The 18,430-nt window shown below is 32.6% G+C and overlaps 1 protein-coding gene and 1 non-coding gene across 8 annotated transcripts in view; both read right to left on the minus strand.

Moving 5' to 3' along the window:
- Positions 1–18,430, minus strand: part of LOC118188762 (uncharacterized) — an 819,948-nt gene that overhangs the window by 248,511 nt on the left and 553,007 nt on the right. The window lies entirely within an intron of this gene.
- On the minus strand, positions 7,114–7,237 carry LOC118188763 (U6atac minor spliceosomal RNA). Its single transcript, XR_004758161.1, has one exon. It is a non-coding gene; the product is annotated as a U6atac minor spliceosomal RNA (small nuclear RNA).

Here is an 18,430-nt window from a genome sequence, read left to right on the forward strand (position 1 = left end):
CTTATTTCTAGGACATAATCAAGACCGGTTACTTTTCAGATATTGAAAATAAGTAAATGTGATACTTCAAACAAATTTTAAAATTTGTCGTAGAATTTGTTTAAATTATCACATTATTATTTGTTTTGAATAACATTATTAATTGTTTGAATTATGCAGGGGTATATTCTGCAACCAACGTAATTTTGCATTTTATGACAGGCTGACGGTCGAAATGAATTACATTTCTCTTTCAAGCAAATATTAGTTCACTTATAAAATCATTTTATAAGATCAATTATAAAAGCATTCTATCAGCTCGTAAAAGCATTCTTTAAGCTTTGCAGCAAACTAGAATACATGACAATTAGACTTAAACACATTGTCGTTATCTTAAAAAAAAAATAAAAATTATACGTAAAGAATTTCGAATCTACGTTACTTATATTACAATAAATGACATATCTATGTTACTTATTTTAGCATTATATGTTATTCGTTATTTATTATTATCTGTGTTATTTATTGTTATTCTAATATTCATTATTTATTATTATCTATGTTATTGTTATTCTATTATTCATTATTTATTATTATATATGTTATTTATTATAAATGCACGTCAGTGCATTTATAATAAAAGTGCACGTTTGTGCAGAGATGCATACCGCTCAAAATTCGTACACAGAATGACGATTCACGCAAGCAGTACATTTCTACCTAACACAGCGCCCTTTACCACATAGCAGACCATTTCCGCGCACATATTTCCTTGCAAAATCCGTATATTTCGGTGAGCTCGGGTTCGAATCCCGGAGAAGGCATGGTTGTAACTGTCCGTCCCTTCATAGGAGTCAAAGGTGGCCCACATATTAGGTGCCTCCATAATAAAGTGATCACCAATTTTGGCCAAATTTGAGCTAGGCAACAACTAAGACTTAAGTCGGCTAACTGCTCGCCATTGGGGGGAATTTAACAAACAAAGATATATGTGTGTATATATATATATATACACAAATCCAAAAAGTAATTTCAGTTTCACAGATGAATAAATAATAATTAGTTCAAAGAAGTTGTAAAGTCTATTAGTTCTGTCGGATCTGGGTTTGTTTTGTTTTTTGAATGTGGCAGAACACACGAGTGCTATCTGCCTGAGGGAATAAATGTCTTCGTGAAGGATTTTCTAAGGAAAACTGGCCTCGTATCCGCGTTGTGCATGAGGGAAAACTGCGAAGTCAACCATACAATCGGGCTTTTCGCTTGGGCTTTAACCCAGGTTGAACTACCAGTATTCAGTGGTCTTAACAACCCAGCTACTGGTGGGCTCCGGATTTGAGTAACATCATAAACCAGTTGTTCTCTTACCGGGATTCGAGCTATGGATCATTTAACTGCCAGTGCTGACTACTTGCACTATATACACACGCACAGTGGATATGATAAAATTCTTTACATTTCCCACTCACCCCCTTAAAGGGCGTCCAGAGGGGAGGCACGAAACCCATTATCTAAAATCAAAGCGGTGACAAGTTATTATCGTACATTACATTATTAGTGTTGTCGCCAAGAGACTATTAACTTTTCCGAAAGTCGGAAATGTGATGAATCAATTGCGTCCTCCCCGGTATTCAAACCATGGATTTCTCAGTTGCTAACTGCATGTGCTATCCACTCACTCTGCAAGAGCAGGGGCGGGATAACGCAGGTTTCTTACAAATTTATCTCTCCAATCAGATTATTTCATTTATAACCAAATATATATCAATCAGTATATTCAAATACATATATATATATATGAACATAAATATTAAGTGCAAAGGCAATGGAAAAATTTGAATACATGTTTATTGTGTGACATTTTGTTTTTTCTAATAGATTACGGATTAATTCGATAAAAACATGGTACAGAAATGTGAGTATTAAAATTTTCTTGTCACTGCACACAAGTGAAGTTCTCTGCGAGAATATTCACGCTCATTATCCTTCTGTCTGTTCAGTGATAAATTGGTTATCTGTCTATTCAGTAATAGGCTGATCAGAGATGTCCCTGTTCTGTGGCAGGTCAAAGTTTCTTGTGCGTAAAACTTTATATACGGATTTAGAATTAATATTTTTTTTTTTTTTTTTTTTTTTTTTTTTTTTTATTCTTCGTAGCTTTTTTCAACCCTTGTCAAAATACCAATGTCGATGAATTAATTCGAACCATTCCTTCTAAAATCGAATGGACAGTTTAACACATCGCACCACATTGACTCTCTGGTATCCTTCAGTGCTCCCTTGACACTTTGACTGACGGCCCTTACACCAGGAAAATGCGTGACGTTCATTAAAAACAAATAAAATCGATAGCATGTTTCAAGTCACAAGCTGTTGTTCTTATTGATCGACACCTTAAAGGAAATTTTAGACATGGAAAATAAAAAAAAAAAAAGAAGAAATATGCTCTTAACAGAAAAAGTAAAACGATAATAATGCGTGACATTTCCGAAGATGGTAGCTCAGAAAATGAGGATAATTATTAAAATGAGAATGAGATCAATCCTCCCCCGCAAAAAACTTCCCTCCTTTTTGGCTAACACATTACATTCTTTGAAAGCACTGTAATTACTTCATCTGACTACAAGTAGAAAAAATAGCAGTGTGTTCCTTTTTGACCTTTTCCTATTCGATCTTAGCGTTCGAAATTCGCCGAAGCAGCATCATCTGTCAGAGCGTACTCATCCCCTCTACGGGGTTATAATAGCTTACCCGTGTTAACATGGAATTGTTTCATGATTCGAGTTTTTTCTGCCGGCTTCACCTGTTGAGCTGTATCGGTTTATGTGATCGTGCAGCACCGCGTGCCGTGCGAGCGTGGTAATTAACATGAAAAGAAACATACTGCACGGAAATAAATAAAATGGATAAAAAAAAAGGATGGCTGGAAAGAAAGGTATCTGGTCATAACTTACGGAAGGAGGAAAGCTTACTTCGATTTAAAGGGGAAAAAAGACTTAACAGCAATACAATCTACGACATTAATCCCCAGAAATTTAGCCGCAGGGGGGAATGTTCCTCCTTTAAAAAAATAAAAAAAAAAAAAAAACTCGGAATCTTCTTTATAGAAATGTTTATTTATTTACTTGATCGTGGAAAGAGATTAATTGTAGATTCGCTTCCCTCTGCCCTTATTTATACCGCTACAAAGAATAAATACAGATTTAAGATTTTATAGCGTGTGATTTAGTTAATGATACTTTAATTAATACATGATTCGGTTGATTTTTAGTTCCAGTTTAATAAAAGAAATAGTTAAAATTAAAAGCAATTGATATTTATTGCACCATTTAATGTGTGACATTCAAAATAGATTTAGCGGAACCCTACTTTGGTATGGAATCTGGATTCCGCGGAACCCTACGTTTTAACGAACTCTGAATTCTGCGGAGCCCTGCCTTTCTTTGAAATTAAGATTCCTCGGAATCTTGCGATTCTATGGAACGCTTTCAAAAATTTTCTTTACCTTTTTGACTTTAGAAAGTCCATAGTTGAGTTTTCAAAAATTTTGGTTATTTATATTACGTTGCGATATCTACCATGTGTATATATCATCACTACGTTAGGTAGGTGTTGCCATTGTGCGAAGCATAAGCTCTTTAATTTATTTTATTTGCAGATTCAAGCATTTCCGTGGAATCTGGGTTTCTACAGAATTTGGATTCCGCGAACCCTGCGTTAACGTTTTTGAAGATTCTGTATGTTCTGATGTTAGAAACGTTCCCAACGGTGTTTTTAAACTTTTAACCGTTTCGAAACTCTGTGGTTTCTATCATTGATTGCCCTACGCAATTGTTGAAATTCACGAAATATTTAATGTCTTTAATTTACTTTGCTTGCGGGCTCCGCATACCCATTTCCCAGATTGCTGCAGTTGAGCAAAATATTAGTTTTTAAATTTATCCTTCAAATTAAATAAATCTGTAACTTCTTAAGAAAACAAAGCAATTTAAAAAGAACTAAGGTAATTATTAAAAGCAATATAGCCAATAATTTAAATCTTTGTTTTATTTTTGAATAATTTAATTAACTGGTTTAATTTAAAATACCAATAATTTTTTTAGAATATCTGTAGCTTTATTTTAATTTAATAAAATATATTTCTTACGCCTTATATGAGGTACCTCGTACAAATTCGTTTGATTTTTTCATAGAAATTCAGAGTTGTTTTGTTGTATATTTTTATAGATATTTATCTTTATTAATATTATAATACACTATAATCATAAAGATTTTTATTATTAAAATATAGTATAATCCTATTTTAAGTTAAGAAAAAAATCTAAAAGATGCATGAGTTTTTTTAAATATCCATACTGAAGAGTAAATGTCTTAAATCCGAGACTTTTTATGAATTAAGTTATTCGAATCATGTCGTTGAATATTGGTTCTCTTTTCGAATTTTGATATAAAACTGTCACACACTCAATAGATGAGTGTACTATATTCAGCATCTAAGTGCACTTCACTCAACAGTTGAGTGTACGATTAAATTTATATTGAACGTACACCTTTTCAATTCGAACTCAACGAAAAGGCATGGCGATCATTAACAGACAGAAGGAAATGCACGGAAAAGAATGCTCATGTATCGGAAACACCTGAACAGCATATTGGGAATAGGAAACTCAGATTCAAAAAAGGGAATTGTGATTTAAATTAGCATTGCCATTGGTTGCTAATGCATTCAACAACATATACAGACTGCAAGACTTCTTTACTAAACAGTATTACTAGCAATTGTTAGATCATTATATCTACGATTTACTGATTACCTTAATAAACTGTTAGCCGCAGACATAGTATTTTTTTTTTTTTTTTTTTCTGGAATTTCGTTAAATCTGGAAAAAAATATATTCATGGATTCTTTCAGGACGAACCATTTGATGAAAAACGTCCCAATAGGCCAGGGATTCTCAGCCAGGAGGAATTCCCTTCCAGCCGGAATTTCCTCCTAAGGGGAATTTCATACTTTCAGAGGCAAATGCGGTGAGCATTTTGTTCAGCTGTTAAGCATTTAATTTTAATTTATAAATATAAAAAACTAATTTTATTCAAGTTTTGTTATTTTCCGTCAGTTTCTATACTTTCTGTTGTTTAATTTGTAAAATACATTAGAAAATAATTTAAATCTAAATAAATATATACATATATTTATCAAGTGTGGAAAGGCATAATCTTATGGCAATGGTGAAAGGCCTGCATGTTGCAAAAAATGGTTAAGAACCGCTGGAATAAGCTATGTTGATAGTCTGCTTACTGCTTTATGTTTTGAATAGTTTTGCTGTTTTACTCACCCTTTAAATGCTATGTATGAGCGATTTTTTAAATTTTCAAATAAAACAAATAGTTACAGAAAATAGTCTCCTTAATTCCTTTTGATATATGCTTTAGGCACAGCAGATATTACGCTGCTTCAGATTATGGACAAATTGCTAGTGTTGGATTACGATGTTCCAGAAACTGAACATTTAGAGGTATATAATCGTCCAATAATAAGCTTGGCATACTAAAAACAAATTAGCTAAATATTGGTCAGCTAAACTTAAGACAAATTTTCGTTTGCATTTTTAACTCTTTTCAAATTTAAAAGCAAATTTTAATTTTAAATGAACTTTATAAATTTTTCCTGTTTATGTAATCGAAATTCATCAATTCGACGGCACTGGCAAATTCGAATAACTAAATACTTTGAGTACTAACTCTTTTCCCGTATTTGGTGGGCCCCCTTCAAAACTAAGCCCGTATGCGTTACATGCCAGTAGCTGCGACCTTAAAGGTGGGGTAGTACCTTTAAAAGTAAAGCACTCCTCCCCTTGAGGTTGGGGGGAGAGAAAAGGAAAACCAAAGCAGAACTAAAAGCGAGCAGGTGTGGCTGGTGAACAGATGGCCTTACCGAGCCAAGTCATCTGACATTACCATCTGGATCGCGGTACAACAAAGATTCATAAGCATCAGGATTCCCCCTTATTTTTTTAAAGGGTGGGGGCCGAAACGTGTGCCCGTTACTCAGAAGATCCACCCCACTTTAGCCTCTCCATTGTTAAGATCGATCCCAGTCAAAATACAAGCTACCGGGAATCAGGAATGGTTCGAGAAAGGCATTAGGAAGTCTTAGCACCTGGTCTTCCCCTTAAGATTAGACGACAGATTTCAGGTTACCCTCCCTCCATATGGTGGGAAGAGGCTATTCCGAAAAAATCTGGATTGCCTATATGGAAAATTTAATTTGGAAAAATCGTAATTAAATTACTATACTAAAAACTGAAATAATAATTAAATTTTTTACTGAGACTACAAAATTCTCTTAACATTCTTAAACGCAGCTTAAATCAGTAAACGTATGTAACATAATTCATTATGCCATCTTGTGTCTTATTACTGATAGGGAAAATGTGTACATGTTTTCCAAAAATTCTCGGTATATTTACAAGAGAGGCACTGTCGGTAAAAATAGGAAGCGTTTTCCAAGGAACACTTACGTCGAAGGAAAAGTACTGGTTTAGGCTGCTACCTCTATTCCCGATTCAAATAAAGGTCCACGGCTTATGAGGCAAAAGGAGGGGTTGAGGTAAACCCTTTTTTTATGTAAAACTATAAACTATGATTATAATTTGAAGAGCTATCTCTTTAATACTTGGCCACATATGTGAAAGACGTCTGCCCCAACTCATAACTTAACTAACCATAATTTAAAGCTTAAGCTTGTAGATTAGTAAAAAGGTAGCTGACATTACATATATAATGTTGTATGATCTTAAATTCACTTAGTGCTAAATCAAGTTATTCTACTACTTGAGCAATTACTGCAAAGTTAAGTTAATAATAATTTATTGACTGAAGAAATATTGATTATATTATCTCCTAAGAGTAATTTTAGTAGAATTATCTAAAAAGAGTGAATCCATAGTTAGTAAGTTTAATTCCGAAAACTGTTTTCTTTTTAGATAATTCTACTAATATTAATCTTAGGAGATAATATAATCAATATTTCTTTAGTCAATAAATTATATATATATACTTTGAAAGTCAAACTTTGAAAAAGAAAGTAAAAAAAAAAAAAGTAATTATCGCTATTGATCGGATATTAGTAATAATATATATATATATATAAGATTCACAAAGGATTTGGATACACAGAAGATTTGCATTGTGTTTAGGCCCAGAGGCCATTCCGTCCTTGTCAAGGGAAGTGCTAACCTTCTCTCCTTTCATATAACACAATTTAATCGAGTAATCCATAGCTTCTAACACCTTGCCCAAGTGATTGATCTCATCAGGAACACATTTGTGAAATATTACTGAAGGCGAAAAAGGCCATTAGAAGTTTTCTTTTCTTGAGCAACTATGCTGTCAAAATTGTCTTCTTCGCTCGTTCCTATTCAAATACTGACACAAATGCCTTAACAAAAGTGCATCGAAAGGATTCACAAATGCTTCCACTTTGTCACGTAATTTTGCTCATGGCTTCCAACAGAAATTTTCTTTACAAAAATGTGTTTTATTATGATTTTTAAATGCAAATTTAACGTAAATAAGAGGAAAAATTTTAGCGAAAATTAAAAGGTCATTAAACAATCTCAAGCATATATTTTTGAGCCAGGAAGTGTTCTTTTAAATACAGTTCTACGACATTCGGTAGACAGAATAAGTTAAAATAAAATAAACTCATGTAAAAGAGACTTAAAATTGCGTAAAAGAAACACTGCAATAAATTTTCTGCACACCAGAAACATGTTTCTAGACACCAGATATCTCAAAAAAGATTTTTTTCGTTATTGATTACGGTAGTAATGAATTCGGACAACATGTCAAACTTTTTACTAAGTATTTGAAGCCGTAGGTTGTTTGATAGTAACAGGTTAAGATAATATACTCCAGCACCGTAGTTTTGAAATGCGAAACACGCACAGGATAAAAAAAAAAAGCTTCCTGTTTGTGCCTGAGAGCTTTAGGTTCATGCTTTGTATTTAAGGTTTTACCTAATTTCCCGCGTTTTCAATGTTGGTGCATTGTAACAGCACGCGTTTTAACCCCCTCCTTGACAAGGAAGGGAAAAAAAATTTTCCGATCTATGATAGCTTGCTTTTATTCTTCTCTCTAAAGTAAAGCTTCTTTGTAAATTCAGTTCGCAGGTGATCTTTGAAATGTACAGGACTCTAACATATCGCGCGGCAAATCCGAATTTATACAAATTTTTCATGCTGTATATATTATCCCATATTTCTGCACTAAAGTAAACAAAATTTTTTTTTACAGATATGCCTGGATAACAATTCAGTTAGAATGTTCTTATTATTTAATAGCAAAGTATTTTTATTAATAACAAACGATACCCCAGCTTCATGCTAGATGAAATTCTACACTACTGAAACATTACAACATTCATAATTTTTTTTGTTATTGACAGGGTGTTGTTTAAAACCAAACATTCTTTATACGCTCATTTAAATTTTTTTTTAATTTTATAAAATTAGCTTCATAAAAATATTTAACTTTTTTACTAACAGTGCATTAATTATTCACATAATTTTCCTTTATTGACAATATATTCTTTGAAAAAAAAAACAAGCATTATATATATGCTTTTATCTCAGTAAATTTTAACTTTTCTATGCACATTTTCATTTTGCTTTGCGGTATAATTATATATTCACGATATCTTCTTATTTATTTATTTACTCTTTTTTAGCATTTGTAAGTGACTTGTTTGTAGTTTCTTCCAATTGCTGTATATCTTTCCATATACTCCCCCATCCTTAATGATAATAATAATAATAATAATAATAATAAATAAAAAAAACTGTCGCACGCAAATAAGCGAACCTGCCTGCTTCAATTCCAAATATACTACCGTCTGTGAAACCAATCAAACTTAATTCCTAAAACGTTTAAGATATACATAATTGATCACTAAAAGTATTTAATTCAGGTATAAAAGTATAAAATTAAGTAGGAGAGAATTCCTTCAAGGGCTGGAAATTCATAGTTTGAGAGAGGGAAATATGGTCAACCTTTTATATATTTAGTTTTACTTTATAAATATAAAAAAACTACTTTTATTTGAGTTTTGGTTATTATCAACATTTTTTATCCTTTTTTTTTTTTTTGGTTTAATTTTGAAACACATTAAAGTCTAAATTTAAATAAATGTATAAGTGTTTTCAGTTTTGGAATGGACGGGGTGGAATGATCGCCTAGCAATGGCGAAGGAAGTGCATGGAGCAAAAAAGATTGAGAATCACTGATTTAATAATTATGTACGCCTATATGTCGTTAGGAATAAATGCGAAATTTTATTGAGCGAAATACTTTGAAAACAAGTCAATTTAATCACGCTATGCTAAATAGTTAAAATAGTTTCCAGAAATTAGATATTGAGAGCATGATAGACTTATCAAAAATAAAAGCAGTATGCGGATTTTAAAAAAAAGTATTGATTACTTTCAGAAAGCTGAATAGCTTAATGTCCACCTGAAGACTGGGTAGTTAGTTCGAAGTCGCCATTTCCGTTTTGAACGGAGATATCAGTACCTGTAGTGACTCTATTCCATTTTAAGTATTAGATTTCTCCTTAATCGTTCTTGCACATATACGTTCAAAAAACACATATTATTTGATATAAATTGTTAATTTCTTAAGTGATTAACTAAGAGAACAAAAAAGGTGTTGATTAAATACAATTGTAAAGCAAATTAGTGAGTGTTAAAGTGATAAGTTTTATGTTGTATTTAATGCAAATATCTCTCTTTGATAATTTTAGCATTAGAGACCATAAACACAAAAGCAGCGATTAATTTAGAAGTATTTCATTATCACATTCTTGCTGCAAACAAAAGTACGAAATTATAACAAAAAGAGAATCCCTTTCTGACTAACACATTAAACTTTTTTTTCCCCCCGTAGTGTGCCAAGGAATAAAGGTTTAGATTAAGATGGAGATTTTACGTCACAGTTTCAAAGGTCAAATCTCAAAAATCTCCGTGAATTATAATAGCATAAATCACACAAAAACTCAGTATTCTACTTTCGTGAGATGCGACTGCGCAGATTAGATAAGACCACTCTTTTTCTCTGTCTTTGCAATCTAAATCAATTATTTCAGTAGAACTGCCCAAACTATCTAAGAAAGAAGTAAGGAAATGCTTACTGTGAGCATTTACTTCATTTTTTTTTAAATTAAAACTTGTAGGAAGGAGAAAGTTTAATGCAATTGCATTACTGCGGTAAGGTGCATATTTGTAAATTTTGGTTACGTCGTCTTCGATCTGAGTCAATTTAACAAATAATGATTTTGGATAAATTCTTTAACCTTATTGAGGATTCTGGAAAAAATCGCTATTTATACCTGCATACTTGGAAGAAACATGGACATTTTTCATCAAAGCGTCTATAAATATTTATCCATTGATTTACACTGGGAGTCCTTGCCCATTAACTTGTAAGCCTGATTACTTATCATTTTCCAGATATCGCAGAACTAATCAAATGGAGCGAACATTACTATCCATCAACGAAGACTATGATCTAAGTAGATGAATAAAGTAGATGAATAGATGACGAAAGCAACATTTTTCGATAAAGCTAAGCTATCAGTGTTCCTCTGTTAACGCATGCAATGATCAGTTCTTTCCATTGAAAATAATGCCAATCTAAAAGGTTTTGCGCAAGCACTTTCACAAGCATCACATGAAAGCTTTCAAGGATTATTGTAAAAAGCTCTCATTTATGAATTTTTTTCCCAGATTTTTATTTTTTTACTTCCCTTTCAGCTGAGACTACATCAGGGAGCCAAATACTTATCTGTGTACCAGTTAACAATGTGCACATCATTGATGGCCTACAGAATAAAGTATTTAATACTAAAAACCTGCAGGAGATTTTCCACATTCAAATTTTTCCTTCTACGATACAATAAGCTCCGAAGCAAGATGGGCAGCTGCCATTTTGTGTTACAACACTTACAGAAAAAATAAGGTTTATTTGTCAAATTCCGACTTTTTACATGACGCCTAGAACATATCCTGCATTAACAAACTATCTGGAGTATATAGAGATCTTTTAAGATATTTCTTATCGTCTGCTCTTGAAACTGCACAGCTTCTACGTAACCAGCTGCCGTGATGACATATATACGTGCCCTTTCTATATATATTTTCACAATAAATTAAACCCAGTCGTGTATTTTATTCAATAGACATTTTTAGCAATACCTTGAGTTAATGTTACTATTTAATGTGTTGCTTTTTTCACGAAACTTGAGGTTAGGGTTAAAGGTATGAGGTATTGTTCAGTCGCTTTTCTAGTGATTTAAACATTCACTTAACGCTTTGACTAAACACTCAGACCTAAAATTTGTAGCTTAATGTATATAAAGAGGTATCGTGAAATATTGTGTACATCTTTTACGGTTTTATTTATTTCACTTCCGACAGACTCAATTATTGCATGTGATTCTCTTTCTGACAAATTACTGTTTCTGAATAGTATAATATGGCAAAGCACACAAGGGCTATCTGAGTAAGGCAATGAATATCTTCAAGCAGGCCTACTTCAAGCAGGAAACTTCAAGCAGGAACATTTTTATTTCCAGCTCGCGCGATTGTCTATCGAAAATTTTAAAGATATGCTGTTTTTAAATATTTTTAGTCCAAAGGGGGCGTTAGCCCAGATGCTCTCGAAACGTGTATGTGTCTGTAAATGAAAAAAAAAAAAAAAAAAAAAAAAAAGAAGAAGAAGACCATTTGGGCGTAATATAAAATCTGACATCTTTCTTTCAGATTTTATTTTATTTATTTATTTTGAGCTAGGAAACTTTAAATAGTAACTGTGTCCTCACCGGGATTCGTGCCACGAATGAGCCAATTACTTACACAACGAAAATACGCACTGGGAATGCGATAATTTTTCGTGAGAATTAACTTCTAGTAGTTCACATAAAAGTGAACAAGAAACAAAGGTGATAATAAACATACAATATTGTCTTCTTCTGGAATTGATAATGAGCATTTGGAGTAACAGTCGAATGCCTTTAAACTATATTTGATTATACTAGCAGTGACACTCTTAATTAAATACGAGTCGGAGCCAACGATTTTTACGATTTTATCTTACTTATGCAGTAACTGAGATAGGTCAGTTTCTAAGCCAGAAGTAACAGTAGTTGCATCCTGTTTGTTTTGAGGAAATATAACAGGCATGCGCATCCGGAATTCTACAAGTATCCGTTAGCTTTTCTTACGTAACACTTAAGATAAGCTGCTATTAATTTACGAAGTGAATCTACCAATTATGGGTGTAGATTTTTTCGGTGATTTTATGCAGGATTGAAGAAGGGAAAAAAAAAAAAAAAAAAAAAAAAAAAAAAAAAAAAAAAAGAGGAAAATGGGTTTTAATTAAAACGCATACACTTGGTAACAAAAGCGTGTGCTATTTCTTGTTCACTGTCAACAGGACAATCCCGTAGTGCAGTGGTTCTCAACCTTTTGACTAACGCGTACCACCTAAACAAAAATTGTAAACCTTTAGTACCACCACTACAAAGTACTACTATCACCACCACTCTTAAACAAAGCCCAGATCGCATAAATTTACGAGTGTTAGAAAAAAATCTCAATCAGGAAGTTGGGGTTTTAATTTTTTAATTTAATAGTTAAAAATACTTTGCTTCTTTGCATACCACCGGTGTTCTCTTGCGTACCACCGGTTGAGAACCCCCGCCGTAGAGTATTAAAGATCAGGCGAACAGTTTAGTAACAAGATGTGATTACGCGAATATTGAGGGGTGGGATTATAATTCTGTAACAAAATATATAATAAATAGCCTTAGAAATTTCTCTTTTGAGCTACTGATGTAAGCATTTAACAATAATTATAAATTACAAAGTTTCTACATCAGATAGATGGATTATTAAGAATGAAATAATTGTAAATTTATTAAGGAAAATGTATATCACTTTTAAATTACTCAGCTAGTTAAGTAATTTACAGTTTTTACTTGAAATATGAATTAAAGATCTTATGCCAGATCAATGACAGCATCTCTTAGAATTGGCAGTTTAGCCATTTCATATGAATGACAAGTGTCCTGGTAGTGCAATATAGTTAGTTGAATGTAACGCAGTAGGACTCCAAAAATGGAAAAACTAAGCTATAGAAATTTCTAACGTAAAAAAAGGGGAAAAATAAAGGTTTTTAATGTCAAAGCATGTAAAGATTCGACTAAAGGCACTTCTAAAGTAAAAGAAAAAGCGGAAAGACCTTAAGACATTTCTGATTTCAAAATACGAAAAGACATCTCTAATACGTTGTTATTGTTGTTTTATGACTTATCTCACTCGTCTGACAGTAAAATCTGAACAAGCCTAAGAAATTCATCGCGTCAAGTAGTGCAAGATTGCGCCTGGGGTTGGCAAGAGCCGTGTGAGACCAAACAGGTGCCAGTACGACTTTGCTCAATTCCGCCCCCAATTTTCATGGAGAGCACCCCGGAAGGGCGGATCCGAGAGTCTCCGACACTTCTTCCTCTACCATCAACCTCTCGAGAGGACTTTCGGCTCGCTGCACATTCAGAGTGCCCTTGTTGCACGGAAACTATACATTTACAAACATCCCTGCCTTCTCCGGGATTCGAATCCGGGCCTTTCGGTACGGCAGTCAATGTCACTAACCACTATCTCGGTTGGGCGGCGACATTTCTAATATCAGCATGTTACTGACTGACAATAAAATCTATAGACATTTTATAACATCAAAGTGCTGGTTAATAGTAAGGTCCTTGCTGTGCTTTTTCACAGATCAGTAAATGTTACATAATACATTTACTCCAGTGACGCTTTAGTAAATGTATTATATTTAACTCATTTTTCAGATCATTAGTAGTGACATTTTTATAGTTTTATGAAAGAATTGTAACATACAGTTATTTAAGCATTTCTTGAATTGATTACTAAATAAAAATCGACGTTATGCAGCGCACAAACGATGCTTATATCCCAAAATATTAAATATGTGGTTTTAGAAACATCTTTTATAACTTACAATAACAGCGGAAGCGTTTATAAAAATTAGATACTGCATAAATGACACGAATTGCGATATATTATAAGTCACATCAATTATCGATATTATCAAGAATAAACGAAGCTATAAATTATCAAGAAGTACTTATATTGTTTTTAAATCGTTTGTTATTTAAACAGCACACAGTTTTAATTTGAAGGATAAGTTAAGGATCTTAATGTGACGTCGAATGACAATATTTCTGAAAGCTGGCAATTTGTGGAGCAGCGTAGAGGCTAAATAAAAGGTCTTATGCGTCATAAAATAGAAACATTTACTAGGCAGGTAGCTGATAAATGTCCTGATGACGTAACGTAACATAATTACGCGAAATCTCGGGAGGCTATTCTACAGACGTTCCTAACGAAGGGAAAATAAATCTAGATTTTGTAAAATAAAAATAGATTTTACTAAAATATTTTTTACAAAAATGAAGTTTCGAACATTAGCAGTAAAAGAATAAAATGTATAGAGAAAGTTTGAGAGAGAGGGAGATAACAAATTATCGTCTTTAACCTTTCAGGTTTTATCAGCATCATCATTACAGTATCACCGCAACTTCGTACTCCTTGAACGCCCCATGATCACGTGTTTCGGGGCACCTATGCTGCACTGAAAAACTGAATGCCACTGATTTCAGTCCTACGTAAAGTTAGGGATGTTTTCAAGCACAACGTGGGGCTAGGACATTTTTCAACCACTTTAGCTCTAATCAAGACTTAACTGAAGAGGCGCTATCACCCCACGGTCCTCAGGGTAATAACTCCCTGCCAGGTAAGCTCTGATAATAGTAGGGTAAAAAGTGTCATTGGGAATAAATCAAACCAAGGAAATCAATAGGCCAATTCTGATTTTGTGAAAGTGTGTAATACGCATATAACAGTGATATTGGCGTCTTTCTCTAGAAAAAACAATGTCTATTGAACCGAATTGTTAAAGAAGTAACCACTTTCCGTTCAGCACTCCCCCATTTTCTTCCAAAGAATTTTACAAGTGTCAGCTTCCCTTGAACAAATTAGTACCATAAAAATAATTTTCTGAGCTATTATGTTGCTTTGTCTGCTTCGGTTCTACTGTAAAATGAAATGAGCTGTTACTATAGAAACAGTACAGAGTTTAGAAGGATTACTTATAGAGAATAGTATTTCTTTTGTAGAATCTGCAAGAATTTTTACAAGAGGAAATTTCTTGAAACTATGTTCAAGTAATACTATTCCTATTATTTTGCCATGACTGAAATACCTTATTCGCGCAACATGAAAATTCATAATAATGATCCCAATTGTGGTAAAATATTCTTTACCAGTATTTTGTTATTTAACTAGAAGATGTTGCCAATCAAGACCATTGTAATCACAAAGCAATACGTGAAAATATTTTGTTGTTTGCACCAGTAGATAGACTGAAATCTTAAAACAGCATTGATTGCTGGGATAATGGCTCATCTCTGGCAGGCACTTCAATAAAAAAGTCCTCGTCAAACGTCTTCGATGAGGAGGAAAATGCTGCATTTCAGAAAGACAAGGCGTGAGAGTTTGGACTGAGGGTCATGGATCGGTGAACTTTGCATTAAGTTAAAAATAAAATACGGAAAACTCAAAAGTTTATTTGACGGTATTATTTTAGTCATACATTTTACGAAGCGCATTTAACAAAAAATTATTGTTCCTTTCCCTTAGCATAAAGTTGCCCTAATAGTTCAAGCTCAGAAACTGCATAAAATATTATAATACTGCATAAGCTCACTTAAAAGTTAGGCATTTGAAATTAAAATCTTTAAGTCAGATTTATAATGAATAAGTTTCTCGTTCCTCACTATGTTAGTTTTTCCCTCCACATATTTACTAATTAGTACTTCCCCTGAAATTGTTTTTATAATCATTTATAGTTTAAAATATAAAAAACAATTAAGGAAGTTCTGCTTAAAAGAGCAGCAAAAATCGTGGAACACCAGCACTGAACCAGACAGTCAAAAATATCGCTTTTAAAGCTTTAGTATTAATTTTAATTTAATAAAATTCATTAAATTTGTGGGTATCTTTTAAACACTTAGCTATTTTCGGAGTACAGGCTTTAAAGATTAATAATTAATTTGCGTTAAGGAGAAGAAAACTACACACATGTAGATCGAAATAACTTAAAGGGTATTCTCGTAAGCGGAAAACATTACAATTAATTAAAAAAAAAAAAAAAAAAAAAACAGTGTTAACATCTGCGCATAGGCAGAAAATTTGAATTTGCTAAAAATATGCAACTGCACTATAATTTTGATATTTGAAATTATTTTAAAAACTATATCACATAAATCAGTGCTAAGACATGCCTGTCTGTGAAATAAAGATTCTAAAATTGGATTTAAAAACTGAATCATAATATGTAAGCTCACTTAGAAATTATTCCAAAAAAGTTTAGTTCAAGGAATGTGATAAAAAGAAGAAAACATTTTAATGGAACGTATTTCACTGCGAAGACTTGAAATAAAGTTAAAAACGTTAATTCATATCTAAAGTAAACCGATTCGTGTAATGAAAAGAAGTAGCTTTGTTGAAGTTATAGCTCCATAAAATTGTTGAAATCTTTTCTGGTGTTAAGGTTTCCAAAATATAAGTGAAGAAAGCACTGCAGAATAGCTGCAGAAAGGTCAGAACAAACACCTACCACTATCAATTAGGTGTTGCCAGAGCAACGAAGGCTATAGGATTTTATCAGACCAAGACATACAGGAGTTAGTGACTTAAGGAGGGAAAACTGACGAGCGGAAGGAAGAAATACGAAGACGAAAGAGCAAGGCTGGGGATTCTGAAATATGCAGAAAACCATATAACTCAACAAACCGAGCTCTAGTTTAATGATGTTACAGCTTTGGCTTTGCAGGGTATTTGCTGTTATCGGAAAAAAATGTCAACGACTTATTTCATTTTCATTATTATTTTATTAAACCTTGTTTAAAATAAAATAATGCATAGATTACGAGTGAAATAACGATAATATTGAAAATACTTTATTAGATAAAAGAACAAGCGACATTTCGAACTTCAAAAAGCCATGCGATTTAAATACAAATAAAAAAGAATTTAAATAATGCTAAGTAATATCAAGTTGATTAACTGCGTATTTATTTTATCAAGCAAATCACCTCTTGAACGATTTTTATCTCGATTCGTATCATTCATATGTACTCGTGCACTAATTAGCACAGGTATTTGAGATTTATACACTTGAAATAATAAACTTTACTATTAATACATACGTGAAGAAAGCGGAATCACGCGTAGAAAATACGGAATTCTACAAAGGCCTGGCAATCGGTGAGAATTAAAATTGGCTATCATGGGTATAATGCTTAAAAATGGATCATAGAAATGTAAGCATGGCAAGTTGCTGCGTTTTCCTATGAGAATTACTCGTATTTTTAAAGAAGCAACCGAGTCTGAACAGATGAAACTAAAACCGAAACCTAAAAGGAGAAAAAGTCGAAGTGCCCATTAAATATAATGGAGAAAATTATTTACGCTTTCATGCGTGAAAAAGTCACTCGAATAGCCCTGAAGGTTTCGCAACTCTTTTAGAAGGACGATCAAACTAAAAGAAAAACTCCCATAAGATGCTATTAGTGACCTTGCTCGCAATTATTTTAACGCTATTGCGGGAATTTACAGAACAGTAGATGCATACAGCTACCAATTTTTAGAATTGAATATATTTTTATTTTTTGGCTGATACGAACACAAAGGGTGACTTTGAGTTCACTAAACACTATTTACTTTAATTTTAGGCTTATTCGCGTGCTAGTATCGCGTCACCGTTTGACTATCATATGAAATTTCTTCTAATTATCTAAATGCCGCTGTATAGCTATAATGTAGTACAAAACAAAACCCATAATAAGGCAAGCATACTCTGAAATCGGAATAAGCTTTTTAAAGTAAAATAAATAGTATAAAGTTACAGAACAAATTTCAAAGAAATGTAATATATAGGATAGGAGACAAATGTAAAATGAATTTTAACTATGTATGAATTTACTGTATTTTAACAATACATAACAACGAGTTTATAATTTTAATAAGAGTATAATCTAAAAGTAAACGGTGGAAATTTTTTAATATGGACATTTACTTACACTATTCTTAAGTCAAAAGAGTTTCTAGAATTTTCAGATAATATTCTTAATTAAAAAGCTAAAAATTCGCTGATAATTTCTGTGCAAAATTTTACAGTTAGTGTATATATATGTTTAATATTTACTTGCGTACCATATTTTATTCAGAAAAATCTCGCTCGTATATTATAGATTTCATTTGTTCAACAACGGCACAAAATGAAAGTTATTATAATGCAAAGATAGTTTTGC

This window comes from Stegodyphus dumicola, chromosome X2 (assembly GCF_044657685.1).
Source record: "Stegodyphus dumicola isolate Sdum_Otavi_A_Nest chromosome X2, ASM4465768v1".
NCBI classification, from domain to species: Eukaryota; Metazoa; Arthropoda; class Arachnida; order Araneae; family Eresidae; genus Stegodyphus; species Stegodyphus dumicola.